Here is an 18,454-nt window from a genome sequence, read left to right on the forward strand (position 1 = left end):
TAAGAACTATGAGGAACTCGACGACTTCATGGAGGAACTCGACGAGTTGGGTCAAACATTCCTGATTCTGATGAAGGAACTTGGCGAGTCCACAAGGGAACTCGACGAGTTGTACTGGGAAAGTCCCATTTCTGTTGAGAAGGATAAACTCGACGAGTTGGAGGAAAACTCGACGAGTTAGATCGTGATTTTACGATTCTGTGATTCATGGGAACTCGACGAGTGGAAGGGTAAACTCGACAAGTTGAGTCAACTTGGAGTATTGACTTTGACTTTGACTTTGACTTGACTATAGTTGACCCTTAAGGGTTGTGAGTATGGAATGGTATCTAAGGGGTTGTGTTGGTTCAGGGAGTGAGTAGAGCTGATTCCGGGCAGAGACGTTTCAGCTATCATCTGACAGTGAGGTGAGTTTCCTCCTGGTTTGAACGGGTCGAAGGCACCAAGGCCGGCCCGTGTATGTTATGAGTATTGATTAGTAGCTGAGTGTGGGTGAGGCCCGTATCTGATAGCATTATTTAAGTATGGATATAGAATTGATTGATAGATTTGGTTATACTTGTTGTCTGTGTGATACTTGTATGTGTGCTTAGTAGCTGAGTGTGGGCGAGGCATGTATATCATAGATAGCTGAGTGTAGAGAGGCTCGTATCTCATAGATAGCTGAGTGTGGGCGAGGCCCGTATCTCATAGTTAGCTGAGTGTGGGTGAGACCCGTATCTCATAGTTATCATAGTGTGGGCGAGGCCCGTATCTCCTAGTTAGTTGAGTGTGGGCGGGGCCCGTATCTCCTTGAGTGTGGGCGGGGCCCGTATCTCCTGGTAGCATGATTATGTGTATGGTATGTGATAGTTTGGGGAAATTCACTAAGATTCGTGCTTACAGTTTTTAGTTTTGGTTTCAGGTACTTCCGATAGCAAAAGGAAGAGCTCGGGATGACTGCATTGCACAAACCACGATGTTTAGCCTGGGATGTTCACTCTGATGTTTTTATATGATACTCTGATTTGATACTATGACTTAGGTTTTTGGATGGAATGATTTTGATAACTATGGTTTGTTTAATAAATAAAAATGAAAATTTTTATCATGATTTTTGGGATGTTACATTTGGATCAGACTCCTGTGATCTTTGGTTCGGTCAAGGAGGGGATATTGGAGATCTTGGATGAGCGCTTGGGTGCATTCCGTTATGAGGTTATGGCTATCTTCGGAGCTCGCACTCTTTCTTTCCGTGAGTTCCGTGCGTGCGGAGCTCCTACGTTCTATGGGGAGAGGGACCCCATTGCTAGTAAAAGGTGGTTAGCGGATATGGCTAACGCGTTCAGGACGAGTTTCTGCCCCGAGGAGGCGAAGGTCAGATATGCTTCCTGTCTATTGAAGGACATGGCACAGGATTGGTGGGAGGAGGTTGGTCGTGAGCTGGGTGGTGATGTTGTTGATGCTATGTAATGGGATGATTTCTCGACTAGATTTTGAGCTGAGTTTGCACCGATGATTGAGGTACATCAGTTGGCGTGAAAGTTTCAGGATCTCCGCCAGACTACTGAGATTGTGGCAGAGATCACTACCAAGTTCCGGGAGAGGGCTTTGTGGGTTCCACAGTCTGCAGCAAATGAGGAAATGAAGAAGGTGAGGTATCATGATATGTTTTGGGATGATATCAGGGTGTTTGTGAGTATTTTGAGGGTGCAAGACCATGAATGATATAATTTATAGAGCCCGAGAGCAGGAGATCAATTTGGAGCACCTAGGGAAGAGGGGCCAGATCAGGTGCATGTAGTGGAGGGTCCCAGGAAGATACCCAAGGCTTATGATCAACATTTGAGAGGCCAACAGGGTCGGAGTCAGTGCAGCACGAGCGGGAAACTACACAATGGAGTTTGTCGTTCCAGGGGTATGGGCTGCTACAAGTGTGGAAAGGTGGGTCATGTTAACAGGGATTGTCCTCAGGGGCAAGCCCGTTATGTTTTCACTGCAACCAAGTGGGCCACAAGAAGGCCGATTGTCCGATGTTGAGGGGAGGAGCAGTGAGGGCACCTGCTCCGACTACTTTAAGGATTACTGATGGACGTGAGGGTAGGGCTGGAACCCCAACAGAGAGGACCCATGCATTGCAGTGTCAGACGGGGGAGGTCAGGACTCCAGCAGGCGATAATGCAGGTATGTTATCTTTTTCTTTCTTTTTGGTTGTTATCAGTATTTATGTTGTTTGGAATCTTGCCTCGGTTTGGGTAAGTGTTATATGTGGCTTAATTATCTGTTTATGTTGGGTCGTATCTTCAAGAATTGTTATATGCCATTTGCAAGCCATGAATCATTAGTGAGTTAGTGAGGGGTTGTATCTCATGTAGCGGGTTCCAAAGTGTTCGATTGTCATTCTAGTTTGTAATCAAGATTGGTTCAGGGGTATTGTGTGGAAGGTTTACGGTCAGGATTCAGTGGGGTAGTTCTCCAGTATCGTCAGGGTTCAATAGTGTTAGCTTTTGTGCTCGGTTGGCCACTGGGAGTGTCGAGCGAAGGGGTCTATTGCTAAGGTTTTGGGTCTTGTCATCGGTGTAAAGGACTTTAAGAGTTAGGTGTTGTATCATGGAAAGCATCTATAGTTATCAGATTTGTTGGGATTTCGGGAAGTGTTAATTTGGCCTTCAAGGGTTGTGTGGTCTTTGGGTTTTGGCTAGTAATGGATCATTAGCATGGGTAAGAGCAGATTATCAGAAGTTCGATCATTAGATGGTAAGATGGATTGGGAATCCTTCAAATATTGTGTTGGAAGAGCTTGGTTGAATCAAAGTGGGGGAGAACCGTTCAGGTATTTAGGAACAGAATCAAGCGTGAAACTAGGATGCGTTTCACATCTCCGTTGGGGAGGAAGGTGACCCAAGTGTCCGTATGGAATGAGAACTGTGCGAGTTGGGAGTTCGGGAAACTTACCAACAGTTGGTTAGCGCCTTTTGGTGATGGATATCAGGCTTTTGGTGGACCCAGGTTGGGGATTCCGGTCATGTCTCAAGTTCAGCTTTGGTGCTAGGTCGAGTGCGTGCTCGACTCTGGATGTGTTTGGATTGATGGATGAATAGTAAGACCATGAGCGGTGGCTATGGAAAAGTAAAAGTTGATGGGTTTAGAGAATTCTAACACTTCCTAAGTGTACATGCAACCCTAATAACCTTGAATCTATGTTTTCTCTATATACATGCAAATTTCTTTTCAAGGTTATTTCCTAACTAGCATGGCATGGGGATTACATAGAACATAAAACTAGTAGAAATACATACCTTGTTGTTGCTTGGATTCCTTCAAGACTTTGTGAGCCTAGCACCCCAAATGTTGTGCCTCAAATGCTTCACACAACACCACAAGACTTGGAATAACTTGAGAGAATACTTCTTACACTTGAAAATCGGTTATGCCCTCACTAGAAACACTAGGTCACGATTTTTCTAGCCATAGGGTTCCTTTTATAGTGTTGTCACAATTAGGGTTTACACATGAATGCCCTTAATTGTCATGACTCTTGATTTCTCATGACCCATGGGTTTGTAACTCCCATGGACTATCCATAGAGCTCCATATGGTTATAACCAAACCCATAAACCATGGATCATTAATCCACCATAAAAGAATTGATGATTGTCATAATCAACCCTATATATTTAATTAGTCTCACTTTGATCACCAAATTAATACTAGATTAATACTTGATCAATACTAATTAAATAATACTATTATTAATATATTAGAACTTATAATATATTAATAATCATAAGTGCCTTATTCTCTCATCTAGTCTATCCAAGTATTGCAATGCCATGCAACCCAAATGGACCATGCCGGGTCGGGTCAAGTACATACCAAATAAAGTTATGGACTTAGACACTATATCCAACAGTCTCCCACTTGGATAAGTCTAATAACTATATTTGCAAATATGACTTCAAAATTCGACTAGCAATCGTAGCTCTTTCAAAGTCTCTCGGAACTGAGATGATGATGATACGCCATTTAAGATAAGTGATCATATAATCCTCTGTTCTCATGATATCAGCCGGACAAACACATGGAACATGTTCTTACTTATTGTCCAGCATTTATTTCTCGATCTCTGATTTGTTTCGACATAGAACTAAATTGAACACATCAATTAGGTTCTGACCGGGCCCGGTACATAGGTCAAAACCAAATCATCGAGGGGCCCAGATATCGCTTCTATTTCTAGAAGGAACAGATAAACTTTGACTGATATGCTTGTACTAACTACTTGTTGAATTATTCACAAAGGCACGTTTTATGACATCGAGTTACCAATGCGTTTTCGTGCAATCAATGAATAACCAACTCATAGTCAACAACTCATATCTCTAGGTTTGAAGATTTATATGATATTACCGTCTCACGATCACTCGAGATAAATTCCATGAAGTGATGCAAGTGAGCGTAGATTGGATCCAATACTCAGCCCTTATGAGTACTCATGAATGTTGTAGCAACCATTGCATTGTCCAAAACACTTTTAGACAAATCATACAAGCCAAATTCATGACAGTCTTAAATCAATACTTACTTCTAAAGTTTGACTGACTGTGGATGGTTTGAATAATAACATAATTATTCTGGAAGTAAAAACATGCAAAATTGAAACATAGTAAACAATCAACACAAGATAGTAACACCTTACTCATAAATAAATAACAACTTTTATTTATCATCAAATGTCAATTACATTTTACAAGTTTCAGGAATCTAATTATTGAAACTAATATCATCCTTCAGCCCAATGCGCCTCGCATGCTGTAAATGCTTAAACCTGCTCAGTCCCTTCGTGAGGGGATCTGCCGGGTTCTCATCTGATGATACCCTCTTAGCCACGAGGAGTCCTTCTTCTATTCGATGTCTGATGAAATGGTATTTTCTGTCAATGTGCCTAGATCTCCCGTGATCTCTCGGTTCCTTAGCCAAAGCAACCGCACTTTCGCTGTCAAAGAAAATTTCCATTGGCTCCTTTATAGCTGATACAACTCCAAGGTCTCCGATGAAGTTCTTTAGCCATATCTCCTCCTTAGCTGCTTCACTTGCTGCTATGTACTCTGATTCACAAGTAGAATCAGCTACTGTCTCCTGCTTGGAACTTTTCCAAGTAATTGTCCCTCTATTTAGGATAAAGACCCAGCCTGACTGAGAGCGGAAATTATCCCTATCAGTCTGGAAGCTAGCATCGCTATATCCTTCCACTCTCAAGTCATCACTGCCTCCGAGGGTAAGGACCCAATCCTTAGTCCTCCGCAGATACTTGAGAATGTTCTTTACCACTGTCCAGTGTGCCTTGCAAGGGTTCCCTTGATATCTACTGACCATGCTCAAAGCAAAGGCCACATCAGGGCGAGTACAAGTCATAGCATACATGATCGAGCCCACAGCGGAAGCATATGGTATATGACTCATCTCAGCTATCTCAGCCTATGTACTCGGACTATGAGTCTTACTTAGCTTGGCATTACTCTGGATGGGTAATTCCCCTTTCTTGGATTTTTGCATGCTGAACCTCTTCAGCACCTTATCCAAGTAAGTACTTTGACTAAGTCCAATTAGTCTCTTAATCCTATCTCTCAATATCCTTATCCCTAGGATATAGGCAGCTTCCCCAAGGTCCTTCATAGCGAAACACTTCCCAAGCCAGGAGTTAACCTCCTGCAAGGTTGGGACGTCGTTTTCTATGAGAAGTATGTCATCCACATACAACACCAAGAAGCTAACTATGCTCCCACTAGCCCTGACATACACACAAGACTCATCCTCACTCCTAGAAAAGCCAAACTCTTTGACTTTCTCATCAAAGCAAAGATTCCATCTGCGAGATGCTTGTTTCAATCCATAAATGGATTTATCAAGCTTACACACTCTATTAGGGTATCTTGTATCGACAAAACCCTCTGGTTGAGCCATGTAAACATCCTCAGCCAACTTTCCATTAAGAAAAGCGGTTTTGACATCCATTTGCCATATTTCATAATCATGAAATGCAGCTATGGCTAACAATACTCTAATAGACTTAATCTTAGCTACTGGTGAGAAGGTCTCATCATAGTCAACTCCCGGAGTTTGAGTAAAGCCCTTCGTAACCAGTCGCGCTTTGTAAGTATGTACCTTCCCATCCATGTTGGTCTTCTTCTTGAAGATCCATTTGCACCCAACTGTCTTACGACCTGGTACATTGTCAACCAAGTTCCAAACTTGATTGTCATACATGGACTGAATCTCGCTGTCCATAGCCTCCTTCCATTTAGCAGACTCAGGGCCTGCCATGGCTTCCCTGTAATTATTAGGTTCATCCAAATCTATTAGTGTACTATCACTAATAAATGTATCACCTTCAGTGGTGATGTGATAACCATAATAAAAATCAGGTGTGTTCCTCACCCTAGTGGAACGTCTTGGAGGTACAGACTCATCTATCGGATCAACAGGAGTTTCCTCCTCAGGTTGGTCGATAGCATTTGAGGTTCCTTCACCACTTGACTCTTGAAGCTCTTCAAGGTCAATTTGCCTCCCACTGTCCCCTTGGCTTATGAATTCTCTCTCACGAAAGACTCCTCTTCTTGCTACAAAGACCACATTATCACTGGGTCTGTAGAATAGGTAACCAAAGGATCTCTATGGGTAGCCGATGAAAACACACCTCTCACTTCGAGGTTCAAGCTTATCATGAGTCTCACGCCTCACGAAAGCTTCACAACCCCAAATCTTGATGTGGTCCAAATTGGGAACTTTCCCAGTCCACATCTCGTGAGGTGTTTTGGCAACCTTTTTAGTAGGGACTAGATTAAGGATATGGGCGGCAGTCTCTAAGGCATACCCCCAGAAAGAGATTGGTAACGAAGCTCGACTCATCATGGAACGAACCATATCCAGCAAGGTTCGATTGCGCCTCTCAGCTACACCATTCAACTGTGGTGTTCTGGGAGGTGTCAATTGTGAGACAACCCCACATTCCTTAAGATAGTCAAGGAACTCAATGCTAAGATACTCTCCTCCCCGATCGGATCGGAGCATCTTGATGTTCCTGCCCAATTGATTCTCCACTTCCTGCTTAAACTCTTTGAACTTTTCAAAGGTTTCTGACTTATGCTTGATTAAGTAAATATATACATATCTACTGTAATCATCAGTAAAAGTCACATAATAGCGATTAGCATCCCATGTAGCAACTCTGAAGGGCCCACACACATCCGTGTGTACAAGGTCCAACAAACCTTCACCCCTATCACAAGTACCTGTGAAGGGTGACTTTGTCATTTTTCCAAGTAAACAAGACTCGCAACTATCATCTGACTTGAGGTCAAATGATTCCAAGACTCCAGCCTTTTGGAGTTGGCCTATGCGCTTCTTGTTCACATGTCCAAGACGACAATGCCACAAGGATGCTTTATCCAAGCTATCTGAAGAATCAATATACAACACATTATTTCCTAGATTGTCTACAACATTCACAGCTTCATATACACCATCACAAGGTAATGCTTTAAAGTAAAATACATCATTGTAATAAACATTAATAGCACCATTTTTATTATCAAATGAAAATGAAAAACCTTGTTTGTACAAGCCATGAAAAGAAATAATATTTCTCGTCATTTCGGGCGAGTAACAACACTTATTTAAATCTAACATTAACCAATTATTAAGCAATAAAGAATAAACTCCTATCTTGGTAACTGGTGATGCTTTCCTGTTGCCCATGACTAAGTTTATCTTCCCGTGCTCCACTTGCTCACTTCTTCTTAGTGCCTGCAAATCAGTACAAATGTGAATACCACAACCTGTATCAAGCACCCACGAATTAGCATTAGATGAGTTATTAGACAATATTGTGTAAATACCTGCATGGGTGGGTTTAACCTTCCCATCCTTTACATCTTGCAGATATTTAGGGCAGCTTCGCTTGAAGTGTCCCTTATCCTGGCAATAGAAGCACTGTGCTTCCTTTGGGTTTGAAGAAGGAGTAATGGGACCTTTCTTTGTCCCACTTGAAGAGGAACCATCAAGAGTCTTACCCTTGGTACCCATCGAAGGTCTTTTCCTCTTCTTACCCTTTCCCTGCCCAATACCCAGAACAGGGGCTGTTGAAGGAGTAGAAGTAGCAATCGCTTTACCCTTAAGGCCATTTTCAGCTGTCCTTAAGAGTCCTTGAAGTTTGCTAAGTGTGAATTCCTCCTTGTTCATATGATAAGTCATACGAAACTGATCATAACTTGGAGGTAAGGAATGGAGAATGATGTCAATCGCCATTTCCTCAGGAAAGTCAACATTTAGCTTCAGCAACCGGTCAACGAACCTTTGCATCTTCTGTAAGTGACCGGTGATGGGTTCACCATCCTTCATCCTTGCGGTTATCATGGAGGAGATGATTTCATACCTCTCCTGACGCGCCCTCTGATGGTACCTTTCCATCAGATCGAGGTGCATCTCATAGGGGTAGAAATCTTCATAGGATTTTTGAAGTTCAGGAGTCATGGTGGCCATCATGATGCATGCTACTTTAGTAGCATCCTTTTCATGTGCAACAAACTCCGCAAACTCTTCAGGAGTAGCAGTGGCTTCATTCACAACCTTAAGCTCCCTATCGAGGACATAATCTTTGTCCTCATAGCGGGTAATCATTCTGATGTTTCTGATCCACTCATTGAAATTGGATCCATCAAAGATGACCTTACCACACAAGTTCATAAGGGAAAAGGAGCCTGTTGGGTTTGAGCCAGAAACATTGTTGGAAGACATCTGAATGGAAAGAAAGACAAGTTTAATTAGATTAGGAATCCTTAATAATTCACCCAAATGAAATATTAAGGCTAGGATCCAACAAACTATTTATAGTTGGAAGAGGGATGCCGTAATCCATACTATAAAATATTTGAAGGTAGGTAAATGACGATTTACCAATTTCCACCGTAAGAACGAAATATTTTATTATTAGGTTTTATTGGTTTTGAAACTCCTAGATCTTTTGAGATACATTGAACTTTTCAATGACATGTTTGAATCTCGATTGTGCCCTCTCAAGTTTGTGACTGGGATGCCGAGGATCACAAACAAGGTGTGAATAACCATACAAATTGACTTGGTACCCTCAACAATATTACCTAATCGATGTGCCGGTTAACCACACACGCTCCACCGATCTATAATAAAGTCAAGTTACCCTTTGCCACTCTTACTAGTCCATGTTAGTGTGCCGGTTAACCACACACACTCCACTAACGACTTGGTAAGGTACAAAGTGTAATTTTATGGGCTAGCACCAATTTCACATTTTCCTAAAGTAACTAAGATTGGGAATTTATAATGTATAGTTACTTTATAATTCATTATACTTTTAATGAGTATTTAAAGTCGTATCCTACCCGTTCAGCTAACGAACCTCCACCGATCAAGGAAGCAGTGGGTGAGAGTGGACACCCATTAAGTCACCATTTTATAGGCAACAACCTTCTACCCCCCTTATAGACCGGCTTCGTGAATGAGGCCTACTAACGGTAAGAATGACATATTCGTATACATATCTATATAATAAAATTATAATAATAGTATAAGTGTTGATTTTTAAACTTTTTAAAAATCTAAGGTTTAATTAAAGTATTAAAGTGTAAGACTTTTCAAATTCCAAAACTTGAGGGCAAGATTTGAAACTATTCCAAGTCTCTTCAATTTGTAACTTATGAGTTTTAATGGTTCATAAAAATGAAGACTCTTCATTTTATGAAACCTCTTTAGTTCTTTAATCATAATTAAAAGAAGTGACTTTTGGTTATCCATAACTTGAGGACAAGTTATGGACACCATCATAGCCATTAAGATCATGAATTAAGCACACGTGGAAGTTACACATAATTCCTATGATCTTCTAAACTCATATGAACACAAATTCATGTCAAGCAATTTCAAGAAAATCATATAAACATATACAATACTTGAAAATTGATAAAAGTCATGTAAAATGGGTTAACATAATCATTATCATTTTGAAAAACAGATTTTACAAGTCCAAAACAGATTGGGATAATGATCTTAATCCATTTCCAGCAACAAAACTCGAAAAAACTGCCCAGCACGCTCCTACTCGTCGAGTGCATTATTCTACTCGTTGAGTAGGATGAATTTGTTCATGGACTCGGCGAGTCCTCCCTATGGACTCGGCTAGTCCAGTCGTCAGAGTGCAGAATTTTCGATTTTTAAGCAGTTTTGCATCAAGTATACAGAAAACAATCCTAGGCTCTGATACCACTGATGGGTTTAGAGCATTCTAACACTTCCTAAGTGTACATGCAACCCTAATAACCTTGAATCTATGTTTTCTCTATATACATGCAAATTTCTTTTCAAGGTTATTTCCTAACTAGCATGGCATGGGGATTACATAGAACATAAAACTAGTAGAAATACATACCTTGTTGTTGCTTGGATTCCTTCAAGACTTTGTGAGCCTAGCACCCCAAATGTTGTGCCTCAAATGCTTCACACAACACCACAAGACTTGGAATAACTTGAGAGAATACTTCTTACACTTGAAAATCGGTTATGCCCTCACTAGAAACACTAGGTCACGATTTTGCTAGCCATAGGGTTCCTTTTATAGTGTTGTCACAATTAGGGTTTACACATGAATGCCCTTAATTGTCATGACTCTTGATTTCTCATGACCCATGGGTTTGTAACTCCCATTGACTATCCATGGAGCTCCATATGGTTATAACCAAACCCATAAACCATGGATCATTAATCCACCATAAAAGAATTGATGATTGTCATAATCAACCCTATATATTTAATTAGTCTCACTTTGATCACCAAATTAATACTAGATTAATACTTGATCAATACTAATTAAATAATACTATTATTAATATATTAGAACTTATAATATATTAATAATCATAAGTGCCTTATTCTCTCATCTAGTCTATCCAAGTATTGCAATGCCATGCAACCCAAATGGACCATGCCGGGTCGGGTCAAGTACATACCAAATAAAGTTATGGACTTAGACACTATATCCAACAAAAGTGTTGTAAGACTGTGGGGTGGCCCGTAGCATTCACTAGTTGGCAGTTTGTCTGGGAGTGTTGTAAGACTGCGGGGTGACCCGTAGCATTCACTAGTTGGCAGTTAGTGTGGGAGTGTTTTAAGACTGTGGGGTGGACCGTAGCATTCACTGGTCCATGTACAAGCGCTGAGGGTGTGGCAAATCCATTATTGGCCACAAATTTCTTCAGATTATTAGGACCAGAGTGGGTCAACACGTAATAATGTGGGAGGGCCACAACATGTTTTGAATCAGCAAATGGTGGGTTGTTGGAGACCGTATATGATATGAGACTACAGATGGTCATGTAGCATTCATTTTTTAGCATTGGATTTGGTGGCGAGATGGCTTGGGCAATAATTTCCAAATTAGGTTTCTCACGGGGGTTGCATGGGGTGACTGTGTATGTGTGTCTTCCGACTCAGCGATCGGGAAGGAATCTGGTGTTTCAGATAGTTGGCAGACAAGTTGGCACCAGGGAGGTCTCGGCTGCTTTTAGAAAGCAACTAGGGGCAACATGATGGGTCGAGGTGATTTTAGTGATTTGAGATTTGTGGGTGGGGTCGCTTGTTAATCAGGGCATATGCTAAGTCGCTTGCAGTTGGATTAAATAATCTCAGAGTGGTTGATTGGAACCGGTTGCGCAACTCTCATTTGAGTCTAATTGTTGCAGGGAGGAATCTTCTACTCAAAGGGTTATCTGAGCCTTTTGTCAAGTATGAGTGTTCTGCAACAGTATGAGGTCAGTGATTTTGGTTTCTCCATGGAAGCCTCAAGGGTGGGAAGTGTTTTGATTTGACTGAAATTCAATGAGGTTTTGGCATGATAGTGGTTCATTGTGGGTGGTCTGTCGGGAAGTCAGACCAATTTAGATTTTGGGTTTCGGGAAAGGTAGAAGTGGTTGTCTGCAAGGGTTTAAGGTTCGTTCTTCTTCGGTGTTGGTGAGTACTGCTAGGTTTGGTCTCGGTTCCCTTGGGAAGGCAGTGGTATTCTCGGGATTATGGTCGTGCGGCTTAGGATGTTGGCATATTGGGAAAGGTAAGGGCTGATTTCGAGGACGAAATCTAATTTAAGTAGGGGAGAGTTGTAACGCCCTGTTTCGAATTGTTACCTATTTGGGCGTGGGTGATGAAATGTAGATGGTTCGGACATTCGGAAGTGGTTTTGGTGCTTAGGGGAATTTTGGTAATCTGGCAGCGAGCTTTTATGGAAATTGAATTTTATGTTCGCAGAACTTTAAGTCGAGTATGAGTTGATAATAGTGTAGAGCTTCTCGACACCTTTTCATTGATATAAGGATGGTCGGAATCGGAGCTGTATCGAGAAAGTTATGGCCTTCAAAATGAATTAGGGTTTAAGGGAAAACCCTAGTACATGGGGCGTACGCAGGGCATACTGATGCAAAGGAGGGTATGCGAGGCGTAGCATAATGCGAAGCTGGGATCGGGGTGCGAGACCTCGTATGCTGGGCGTACGAGGTTCAGTTTGAAACCCTAACTTTTAGGATTATACCCTCTATAAGCTTAATTTTAGTCCCTTTCCCTCATTTCTAAGTCAGCCTCCACACTCTAAAAACCCTAAATCAACCTTGTAGCCTCTTGGTGGTATTCTTGAGCTCTTAGACGATTTTTAGAGCACATTTTCCCTTGGGAAGGAGAGAGGAGAAGCTTCAAGTTGTTTAGCTTGGTGGAAGGACTTTGGATCCAGAACCATCACCTTGTGGGGAAGCTTTTTGAGGTATCAAGTTTGCATCTTAGCCTTTGTATGATTAGATCTCTTCATGGCTAGTATATTATGATTTGGCCTTCTTTTTGAGATTATGGATGAGTTAGGTTGTTTAAGGGTTTATCCTTTCAGGTCTGAGCTTGTTTTGGTACCTTTGAGCATAAAGGTGCAAGATTTATGTGTATTATGGAGTCATGCATGCATTAAGTCAACCAATAAGTTCCTTTTAAGCTTAAGTACTTCTTTTAGCCATGTATGAACATAAAGTTGGCAACTTTACGTGGTATTCCAGCTCAAGGAGGTCAGATCTGTGTTTTGGAAGCTTTGTCTTAATGGAATAAGTAGAAATCGGGTTTGGGATGAATAAGGGTGAGTACGCTGGGCGTATAAGCAGGTATGTGCAGCGTACAAGCCTCCAAGCGAGTACGTTGTTCGTGCGTGCCTGTTCGCCCCGCGTACTCGGTTGGAATGAGCTTTTTTGTATTTGGGCTCCGGTTTGGGCTATCTTCTGGGCTTAGATTGCTTGGGGATTTGTTGGGCCATCTTTAAACAAGTGTTTCGATTAGGGAAATGTTAATGGGCTTTAGGGTAAGGCCCAAGTAAGGGTTTGGGCCTAATTTGGAAAATTGGGCCATAAAGTGGGCTTTGGATAATTTTTGGTTTTTGGTCCTTTATGATGGAGAGTTTGGGCGTTAGTGTTGGACCAAACTAGGTGATGGGTAAAATGGTCTTTTTACCCCATATATGGGTTTCTGGATTTGGTTTGGAACCCAATTGTTAATCGGGTGTTATTTGTTTGATAGTGCGGGGATTCTAGCAGTTCAGCGGTTAGAGATTTATTCGTGGGTTCGGCTGTCGAGGTGAGTCTCCTCACTGTTCTATGGGTCGAAGGCACCAATGCCTGCCCATTTGGTTTATGTATTATAGGAAGACCATGAGGTGGCCCTTGGTATTTTGTATGAAAGACCAGGAGGTGGCTCCTGGCAATTTGTATGCAAGATTAGAGTCTAAACTCTGGTAGTTAGTTAGTTAAGTTGTTATAGATTGTATGCTAGTCGTCTTTGTGATGCTTGCATGGAAGACCAGGAGGTGGCCCCTGACACTTGTCTGTAAGACCCAAGGTTTTGGCCCCTGGCCTATCAAGGAAGACCATGATACGACTCGTGGCATAATGGCAAGACTATGGTTGGCACATAGCACTTTCTATTGATTGTTGGATATGCATGATATGTATGGATCGTATGATATGCATGGTATATGGTATTTGGGGAACTCACTATGATTTGGGCTTACATTTTGTGGTTTATGGTTTCAGGTACTTCCGGTTCGAAAGGGAAGGGCCCGACTTGATCACAACGCATACACCCGTGTTTTTCCACAATTCGTGATTTTGGGATTTTACTTCGATAATTGCTTTACTCTGGATTACTTTTAAATGTTTGAATAAAGATAAATGAATGTTGAATATATATATTAAAAATGATATTTTTACTCTATGATTTTCGGGATGTTACAGGAACTTGGAGCTCTCTACAATGTATTGCATGCTCTCTAAAAGTGTCTAAGCATGCTTTGTGATAAACTAGGGCATACATCATCATCCGAAAATAATGAAATCATAAGGTGATACTTGAGGATATCATGATGCTCCACTGATGACATATGTTGGCCAAAACCATCTTTGGGGATAGCTAGAAGAAAATCATGAACATGTTTTGTTTGTAGAAACTCAAAAAAAATTTATGTCTAAATGTCATGTCAAAGTGCACCTCCATGTCTTGGAAGTTGTACTAAAATGGCACTCACCATTACATGTTGGGCTTTAGGAGGGGCGATATCTATATTAGTGAAACTTTTGAAGTTAAAGTTCGAAATCGTATCACAGAGACAAGCCAAAACGCAAACATAATTAGATTGCATACCACATATGCCACTATTCCGTAAAATGTGGTCTTGTAGCCCCTACGATTGGGCCCTTGAGGCCACAAAAGCATTAGATGAAGCCTCTACCGTTGAGTACAACCGCCTACCACCAAACCTAATGGGTAATGAAACAAGTCGGTACTTTATGTCCCCAAAGAAAGGACATCAACAAACTACTATGTCCTTAATCGACCCACGTAATCCTTTGTAAAAGAACAATGTTGCTTCCTCCATATGAGCGAGTTGCCACCTCCTTAGGACAAATAATAGTTTAGCAATACCAATCCAAGATCAAAACAAAAGGAGCTCACTTTGGGGGTCACATAACTATGGAAGAAGACACATCAAATCAACATTGTTAGTTGCTTTCTTCATGGCCAACCCTCTAATAAAACTCACAACTCTACCAACCCCCCCCCCCCCCCACACACACACACACACACACACGACACGCACACTAAAGAAGCTTCGCCCCCAATAACTGCCTCCAAATACCTGCAAGGAATAAACCCTCACAGAGCTTCCTACCATTACATAAAGGCCACAATATCTTAGTTTTCTTGTTATTCAATTCAAGACATTACCGGTCACCTTAATGATGTCTAACACTCTGAGCACCTCTTTTCGATCACTTTCCATGAACATACAAAAGTTATAATTTTAATAAAAACCAACATGAAGTGTTACTTTGTTGATGTACATGAGCCGGTCCGGTTTAGAGCAAGGGCAAAGTGGGCATTAGAACAGGGCCCACTTTTTTAAGGGGCCCGATTTTTTTAGTACTATGCTTACTTCCAGCCCAATCCACATGCAAAGAGCCAAAGACAGTATCGGCCACGTACGGGAGAAGCAACATCGCATCCCAGCAGAAGGCTAGAAGCGATCAACGGATCACGTTCAAAAAAAGAAGAAGAATCGATCAGCAACTCAACAACAACTCAGTGGCATCTACAAAACAAGAGTCGATTTCCAGCTAATCAGGTAATAGATTATGAGTTTATAATTATCAATTGAATACTTGGTGAAACTTTATTGCTTATAATTATGTTTCATGGGTCAATAGTCTGGATAAATCCTTTGTAGAGCATATGATGATAAATGATAATATTAAGCTTTTTATGGGTAATTAATTATCCTGTCAGATTGATTATCACAACTTAATTCTTTTAGTTAGCCTGCCTGCGCATCCATTATGGTTGGATACTTATTACTTAATAATCAAATCCTTTAACTTTATATGAATCCATCAAAATAGTTGATACTAATTCAAGTTTTTGTTTGGTTCAGTGTACCTTAGTTTCTACTTTGTATTGTGGTCCTTCTTTTGAGTTTTGGATTTATGAACATGGTACAAAGCACTCTCTTGATGCTTTATTGATTATAAGGAGATCATGAAGTCCAAGGATTTAACTCCACTTTGGTATGCTGGGCACATTAGATTTTAAGAAATCTCTACTTTGCTATACATTATGATATAAATTAGGGAGTACACATATACTATAATTGTTTATTTGTTTGTCAGAATTCATAAATCAAAGTGCTTAAAGAAATTAGTTTATCATCGTTTTAAAAAAAATTAGTTTATGTAATTAAATTTGGTACACGTTAAGGCCTAAGGGCCTTTTTTTTCCGACTCGTCCAGAACATTTGAATCCTCAAAACAGACCCTGTACATGAGACTCTTGTAACAAAATACGGTTATATGGTAATATAAGGAAAGAAAGATATTTATAGTAAATAAAAAAGTCAAAATTCAATTATAATCTTTATTCGCAATTTTTGACAAAAGATAAAGATGATGTGATTGTGAGAGGTATATTCTGTATATAAAGTATAAAGTATACACACATAGACACATAAGACAGCAGCCCTCATGTCGCAGCCTGTCCAGCATTCTCTTTGTTCTATCTTTCTATCACACGGTTTCTCAAATAATTTTGCTTAATTAAAAAATAAAAAATAAAACTTTATGGACATTTGGTTTAAGTGATGATTATTCCACCAATTTGGTCTGATAAGAAGTATAGTGTTCATAACTTGGTAGTAGTTTTGTCATCACTAGGTCCCAATAGGGTCTTGTAATTGGCAACCAAGCTTTATATTTTGTATCATATGCATAACTTGTAAATTGTAATACCTTGTCCTTCAAATAAGACAAGTTCAGGCTACCTAGAAAATGTAAAGGCTTATCATGTATTGTGGGAACGTTTTTCATAATAACTTGTAAATTTATAAGTTTTTGAAGAGAGTTTTTTCAATATTTTTGTAAGACGTACAACTTTTAACTGATTATTAATACTCAGACATAAATAAAAATAAATTGGTGGGTTTCATGAATAAGCAAATGAAAAGGCTGTCATATTATTAAGATTTCTCAAGTTTTTTGGATTGATTGGGTAGATCTTAGGTGTCATAAAAAACTCAACAAATAAGCTTTTTAAATGTTATGTAATTTGTCAAGTTTAAGATTTTCTAATGTTATGTTATTTGTTAAGTTTTTTCACGACAATTAAACAACAACTCATCAATTTACAAAAGCTTAAATATTCAATGTAATAGGAGTTTTTTCATCAATTTATATATGAGACCCATCAATTTTACTTATATAATTTTATTGTTTTTTATATAAGTTAACCAATGAACATTTGCAGTTTGAAAATCTTTGAGATCCAACACAAGGATTAAAAAGCTCATTTTTGGAGCTTATAAATTTACAAGTTTTGTTGAAAAAGTTAAGTGAAAAACTCCTATAATAAAAAAGAAAATTTTAGGTGAAAATATCCCACAATAAAAGATTTGTTTATTTGGTTTAATACGAGACATTCATGTGTCATAATCAAAGTATCGTGAACAATACCACAATACCAATGGATTGTTATTGCCAAGCCTAAATAACCATGACAAATATAAATAATATGACAGTTAATCAGTGACAGACCCAGAATAAAATGTTAGGGATAACACATACAGACTCTTAAATGGATTGTACGCTAAATATTTGAAGGTACCCGCATTTTGCGTTGCACTTATATACATTCTCATTCTCCAATCTCCATTCTTACTTCTTATACGTATTTCAACTAAGTAGATGTCTGGATACTCGTCGTTTCACATCCGGTTATTGCATTTTTCTTTGTGATAACATAGTACCATGGTTTGTGAAGCGACATGTTGCTCTTTATCGGTCCCAACACAAGGTCTACATATTGCAGTATGTGAATGTGGTTTTAGAATCATATTGGCTACGCAACTTACAATTGGAGCTCCATTATCCCATTTGGAAAGCAGATGTGGTATATTGTGATAACGATTGAGCTATATCTCTCTCCAACAACCGGTTTAACATCAACTCACCAAACACATCGAGCTAGATATTTGTTTTGTCCCCGAGAAGGAGGAGTTCATGTGTTAAATTTTCCTTTCCGATATCATATTGTTGGTATCTTCACGAAGGGACTTCCTTTGTCTTATCGGAAGATTTCCATCAGAGCCACATCATTTGTTTACCTCTCTTTTCGAGTATGGGGTGTCGTAGTCATAGGATATATTAAGTATATTATATTTAATTAATTAGATGGTACTTGAATAATATGGTAAGTATATTATATCTTCTCTCGTAATATATATCCGTAAATAGCATTGATTTGTAGCCAATTGTGTACAAATAGGGGACTCTATGGAAAGTGAAGATATAACGAGTTCAACCTACTTTTAGATAGGACTTGGTCA

This window comes from Lactuca virosa, chromosome 2, assembly GCF_052849685.1.
Source record: "Lactuca virosa cultivar CGN04683 chromosome 2, Lactuca_virosa_CGN04683_v6, whole genome shotgun sequence".
NCBI classification, from domain to species: domain Eukaryota; kingdom Viridiplantae; phylum Streptophyta; class Magnoliopsida; order Asterales; family Asteraceae; genus Lactuca; species Lactuca virosa.